Source organism: Carassius auratus, unplaced genomic scaffold (assembly GCF_003368295.1).
Source record: "Carassius auratus strain Wakin unplaced genomic scaffold, ASM336829v1 scaf_tig00044258, whole genome shotgun sequence".
Taxonomy (NCBI): Eukaryota; Metazoa; Chordata; class Actinopteri; order Cypriniformes; family Cyprinidae; genus Carassius; species Carassius auratus.
The window spans coordinates 85,741-92,692 of NW_020526819.1; the positions used below are offsets into that span (position 1 = coordinate 85,741).

Consider the following 6,952-nt stretch of genomic DNA (forward strand, 5'->3'; position numbering starts at 1 on the left):
TAGTGGCGATCATTGTGAGTCTTGGGATCATTTGTCTTCTTCTGATTGGTGCCATCATACTGCAGCACTTTCTGACCACTACTAAGCGAGGTTCAAACTGTTTTTTGTTGTTGTTAATCCTATATACAATTTTTAAGTTATAGGGTAGGCAACATTTTCCATACTCATTTTATTTTACTGGTTGAAAATCTCAATGGCTCCGTGTAGCCGCAGACCAATCAGAGAGCCCTTGATGACTCACAGATGTTCACAGTTTGAGTTGGCATGATGCCCAAAAGAGGCATTTGCAAAGGTTGTTTGAAAAAAAAAAGATGTATTTTTGCATATCTGCCATAGTAGTGTAGAAACTGTCTACTCCAGCTTTAAAACTCTGTGTTTCTCTCAGGATATCGGTGGGGTCCAGATGGCTTGTTTCTGTCCAATGAGAGGAAGAGCTGGTCTGACAGCAGACAGTACTGCAGGGATCGTGGAGCTGATCTGGTCATTATTAAGAGTGAAGAGAAGCAGGTGAGTTTGTGTGAGTGTCTGTTAATGAATGAGAGCAAACACACTTACTCCATGTTATTCCTATTCACACAGAGACACATATCTTCATTGGTCAAGGAGAGAGTGTGGATTGGTTTGTCTGACACAGAGAAAGAGGGGATCATGAAATGGGTGGATAATTCACAGCTGGATCAAGTGTAAGTGCTACAACACTCACAGAAAACCATGGTTAATTCTTAATTTAAAAACCATTAAAACCATTAATGAGAAGATTTTCTTCCAACAGCACAACCATGAAAGGCAATTCTCAAAAATACATTCTATTAAAAGAATATTGACCTCCTCTCTTCAATGTTCACTTCTGCTTCTGTAGTATTTTAGTTTACTCTTGAAATGTTTTGCTGCTGGGAGTGTTGTTGATTACTGAATTGGTTGTCATGATCCTCATTCAGTTGCAAAGTGGATGAACATTTTAAGCAAACTTAGGGGTTCTGAATCATTAAAAATCTGACTCATTTTATTCAGGTTTTGGGCCAGAGGTGAGCCGAATAACTATCATGGTGAAAATGAGGACTGTATTGAACTGATACCTTCAGATCCTGCCCTGGAGAACTGGAATGATTGCCCATGCTCAGAGAAAAAAAAAGGGATCTGTGAGAAATAGGGTTCATCAATGTCTTGCTTTTACATTGCTCCATTCTAGCAGCTGTTAGTACGTCCATATTCTGCTGTTATCATGTTTCTTATTAGTTGGTTATTGACTTTTAGTTTTTATCTGCTTTTTTTCTTAGTTTTCTTCCATTTTACGTTCTTCCCATTGATTATTTGTTGTTATGGTTACTGATTACAAAGCTCATCTTTTTCTCGTCTAGTTCTCCTTCCAATCATTACTTTATTGTCTCCGTTTATTAAAGGTTTACTTCTATATTTACATCCTCTCTCTTCCCTTTACTACAAGTAGCTGTGACACTGTCAACCTGTGTATTTCTTAATATTTTGTCTAACAGCCCAGGTGTGCCTGTAGAAATGTGCAAAGAACAATTTTTTATTGACCCAAATTTTTATTGACCCAATTATTTTGAGCTTAAGGACCTTAATTTAAGTTGATTTAACCAAACTCCCATTAAAAAACCCCATTGACTCTGGGACAAGGAACCAGAAGTGCTGAAATGCTAACTCACCTCCGGGATTTTGCTGTTTCAGTTCCACCAGTCTATCGCTGTTTGGAGAGATCTCCTCCAGTCCAGCAGGATACAGCAGAGAGCAGGTTTATCAGCCTAAAGTGATCAGAGAGGAAGACAAACATTAGCCATGTTTCCTACATCAATATAAAGGTCCAGTTTGGCCTGTTTAAGACTGTTTGAGTTTATTTGAGTCTTCACAGACTCCTCTTGTTGGCTTCTGAAGCTGGTAAGATGAGGTCGAATGTACAAAATACAAATACAGTACAGCTCAGCTTTTTAAGTGAGACTGAAGGACTTTATTCCCATCAAAGGCCAGTGTGAAACAAACACTTTCTGTGTAAACTTGGCACTTTTCACTAAAAATACTAACCGGCATTTTAGAGATCACATCTAAGCTGTTAAGACACAGTAAATAATGGATTTAGAGGCTATTTATGAAAATGTTGAATGCAAAGATATTCAGAACACAACTGGATCTCAAACTCCGAGTCATGAAGGAAGAAAGAAAGTGAAGCGCAGTAAGAAAAATTACTTGGTTATGTTAATAGTTTTCACTGTGAGAAAATGAGAAACATCACATACAATTTCAAATACTGTATTTCAATGAATGTAATGTCACTGTTGCTACCTTTAAATTAAATGCATTATCATTTACTTATTTTTTATTTACTTTTTCGATGTGTTCTTGTTCGCAAATTTTGTCATAGCACTTGAAAATATACTTATACAACATAAAAATGCATGTCTATTACCAAAAGCAATAGTAAATTATCCTTACAGAAGTTGATTTGAAGCTTTATTTCTGATAACATGAACAGCAATGAATTATATTTGTGTGTTTTGGTCATGTTCGTCAGGAGGAAGTAGATGTTTGTTGTTGATCACAGTGGGTCTCGGGCTCATTTGTGTTCTTCTGCTGGTCTTCATCATACTGCAGCACATCACCATCAGAGCAGAGAGAGAACTGATGAAGAGTTACAGGACAAATACACTGATCTAATGACTGAAAAACACCAACTGCAGAACAGCTTCAACTCTTTGAATCAGAAGAACATGGAGCTGGAGACCAGAATCAACAATCTTACTGAAGAGAAACAACAGTTAAAGAGAGATTTTGATGAGGAGGGCTCAACTGATGAATTGAATTGAATTGAAGTTAGTTTTTTTTTATATCCACTGAGTTGAAGAACTGGTCTGACAGCAGACAGTACTGCAGGGAGCGTGGAGCAGATCTGGTCATTATTAAGAGTGAAGAGAAGCAGGTGAGTTTGTCTGCGCTAATAAGCAGAAAATCTGACACATGTTGTTCAGGTTTTGGCCTAAAGGTGAGCCCAATGACCAACACAGAAATAAGGACTGTATTGAACTCAAATCCAGTCCTGAACAACTGGAATGATCTGGAAACTAGGAAATAGGATATGCTTTTGGTTTTGCTTCTGTTGTGTTATGGAATCATTCTTATTGCGACTGCATTATATATGTTTTAGTTTTCTGCCTTAGCAAATATTTTTACTTTATCTTTCTCATTTTATCAGTCAGAAATTTCGAGGAGACACCGTAAACTATAAAACTCCAAAGTGTCCCGTAATTCACCCTTTTATGCTGATTTTGAGTATTTGTGTAGTAGATTTTGATTTATTTTTAAATAAAATAGTAAGTTGACATTATTGCCATAGCAAACCTTTATATTTATTTATTTATTTATTTGCACTTGATGCATGACTATCCAGCAGGATGCTTTTTTGTTTGTTTGTTTTCTTCAAACTGAACTGAAAAAAGTTATAAAGAAAAACAATTATGGGATCTGAGAATGTTTATGTACACAGATCTGGACTTTAAACACAGAGTCACAAACTTACAGAAACACTGTAAAAGTGCGGTAAGCACAAAGTGTCATTTTAAGCGGCGATAGTGGTGTTAATGTTTCACTGTAAAAACGACAACTCAAAATTGTTCACCTTACTGAGATTTTTGCACTCACTGTCAATAAAATTGCTAGTTGGAACTTGAACTATCTGTTGTAAGCCACTTGAACTCACTTTCAGATGTTTCAGAGGAAAAGTTCATCTTATTTTATAAACTGAGTTGATTTTATTTTGAAGTTGTAGCTGAAACCCAGTTAAAGTGAGGTCAACTTATCTGCACCTGCTCATCTGAAATATTTCCAAGGATTTTCCCAGGAGCTCCCTTCGAAAGTTTGAAAGTTTGTGTCCGCCATCTTGTCACAATGCCAGCAGTTACTTTCCCTGAAGTCTTTCTCGAAGGGAAACATTCCTTCTAATTCTAGTTCAGATAATTCAGAAAGTTCAGACAATTTGGCTTTTTCAGATGGGGATTTACACATTTCTGAATTAATACTTAGGCACTATACAACTGTTTATCGCTCATCTTTGGCAATGTTGCATTATTTGTAAGGTCTCAACAACACTGTAAAAAATGAAACTTCTAATTTTCCAGTTTACGAAAACTTTTGAGTCTAAATGCTATTTTCTTGAAACTACACAAAAATCCTTGTCTGACCAAAAAAATTACCCCAAATGTTGCCCCAACTAGTCAAACACAAGTTGTCTGAACAAAGAATTTCATATTGTTGACATGTTAAGGCTTTGTGAGTTCCCAGCATGCATTGCAGCGTGAATAAATTATGCAGTTACTGTTATAGCATTACTGTTTTGCTGTTTGCTGACTTAATTTCAACTTTTTTATTATTGCTTTATCATTATTGTTAGTTATTGTTGTACTGTGATGTAAAGAGCTCATCTTTTTAACGTGTTGGTTGTCACCGTTCTTGAGGTTTGTGTGTCTGATATTGAGGACTGGAGTATGTTAAACTGATTAAGTTTACCTGGTTTTAGTAGTTTTGTAAGTTATTTTATAAACAAAGACAATGTTGTTTGCTTATTGGACTATCATAGCCTTCGTGGTTTGAAAACAAACATACATTTTTATAATGTGGTGACTTTTTGTTTCAAGAAGAAAGAAAAAACTTGCATTAAAAAAAATTAGTTGTCAGAACTAGTGATGGGAAGTTTGATTCTTTTCCGAGAAACGGAAGATATAAAGTAAATAAATTAGGTGTCATCAGCGCAGAAACCATGATCCACTTACTATACATAAACCATTGCGATGTATTTGTTATTAAATGAACTTACATTTCGCCAGATTGCCCTTCATTCAAGCCCTCGGATTACCCGCGCTCATAACATTAGCACAGAATCAGTTCAGAATCAATCACCAAAAGAATCAGTTTCGGTTCAGACGCGCAGAGTCAGTCTGCTTCACGCTGAACCACGCATGTGCAGTATCATCAGCTCCTCGGTTCTCAAATCAGACGCATCCGAAAGAAACGATTCTCGGTTCAGTGTACTGGTGATCCGAAAACTGATGCAACCAGTTCTTGACTCGAGAACGAGAAACTGCTCCAGAAGTGGGCATGCTTGTTCATTATCTGGCTCGGTGTTCATCTTCAGTTCGGTCTTCACAGCAGTTCAGTCAGTGTACTGTTTGAGTAAATTAATTACTCCGGGATTTTGGTTTGTTTGAACTCAGAGTGAGTGTCAGCCACATTAAAAAAGTTAACATCTTAAGTCATTTGTGGATTAATGCGTATTGCAGACGTGAACCGTTTCAAACGCTTCTGTACGATTTGGTGAACTGGTTCAACCGGTTCACTACGAAGAACCGGTTAAATTGAACGATTCGTTCGCGAATCGGACATCACTAGTCAGAACTTAAAACCTGAGCTGACGCAACTTAATAATTGTAGTTTTAAAAAAAATAAGTTTATATCTTCAACTCAAAAATTCTGTGTAGTCGGTTGCCATGAAAATTTAAGTTTAACTTTTAATATTTACAGTGTAAATAACTGTTTTCCAGGAACAATGTGTCAATGTTTCTGCTTTTATAATATATATATATATATATATTTACTATTTTTATTTTACTTGGTTGCATATTTTACCATACATCATTTACAGATGTTTGTCATTATGAAAGAGCATACTTTTAAAAGCCCTGTAAGTGACTTCAATTTGTTAATACTACTACTACTAATAATAATAATCTTTATGGAGTAATTTGCTATTAATTGATATTTTGTGTATTTTGGTTGTGCCAGGAAGTAGATTTTTAATGTTGACCACAGTTAGTTTCAAAAATCGAATTAAACATTTCAAATTCCATGAATCAACTGAAGAAAGAGGCTGAAGAATTGTTTTGTGAGGTCAGTGCTATGGAGTTCTTCTTTGAAACAAAGCTTATTGTCAGAGGACATTTTAATTATGTTTTCAGGCTTTATAACTGTTGTAAACTTTAAGAGCCAGCAGATGAAGCTACTACTGATACTCCGAGGCGTTGAATCTTTTAGGGAAAGTTCATCAGGGATCACAAGGCAGCATTTCTCAGTGCTTAGAAGAGGCAAGAAAATGAAGGAAATTAAATGAGGATGTACAATTTACCTCATTTAGCTCATGTGTAATATTAAAAACCATCTTTTAACTCAGTACTAAAAAGTGTCATACACTAGAGGGCGTTAAAGATCATTCTCACACTGCTTACTGTGTTTGCCAATTTAGCAATTTTGTTGCTAAATGTAGCAACTTTTTCTTCCTGAAGCACCTAGCAACAGGTGAAATATTACTATTTTTACATTTTACTTGGGCAACTTTTAGCAATTTTTGCCAAGCGAATAATGATGATAACGGAACATTTACCATTTAATTACACAAAAAGTGAAAACCAAAAATGACAAGTAGTATACACACATTATGTTAATTAAGTTAGCTGCTATTTGCAATTGTTTAATTTTATAATAATACTTATAATAATAATATAATTTAGTAAGTTACTAAAATGTTGATTTATGATACACTTTATTATAGCTTAAAGGGGTCATATGAAGGTTGTTAAAATAACATTATTACGTGTATTTGGTGTAATGAAATGTGTTAACGAGGTTTAAGGTTAAACTACACATTATTTTCCACATACTGTACATTTTTCTTGCTTCTCTATGACCCTCCTTTCTGAAAAGCGTTGACATTAACATTGTGTCCTATTCTACAGACTTTTGTTAGAGTGTAGCACACTAACTACGCTCAAAACTATAACTGTTCAGAATGTGTAGTCTTGCTTATTTACAAAAACAAATCTACAAATCTAAATGAACATATATATCTTTTGCTGAATTTGATGCAGTGACGCAACTTTGTGTCATGATTACGTAACGTCAAAATGTCATTTAGAAACTTTTAGCAACTATCAACCTTCCTCTAGCCGTGGTG

General features: G+C 35.4%; 1 long non-coding RNA gene across 1 annotated transcript; it reads right to left on the minus strand.

Moving 5' to 3' along the window:
- Window positions 1–389: 389 nt before the first annotated feature.
- On the minus strand, window positions 390–2,631 carry LOC113086942 (uncharacterized). The gene is made up of 3 exons (XR_003285153.1): window positions 2,449–2,631; window positions 1,668–1,763; window positions 390–525 (listed from the first exon to the last, which is right to left on the minus strand). It is a non-coding gene; the product is annotated as an uncharacterized LOC113086942 (long non-coding RNA).
- Window positions 2,632–6,952: the final 4,321 nt, after the last annotated feature.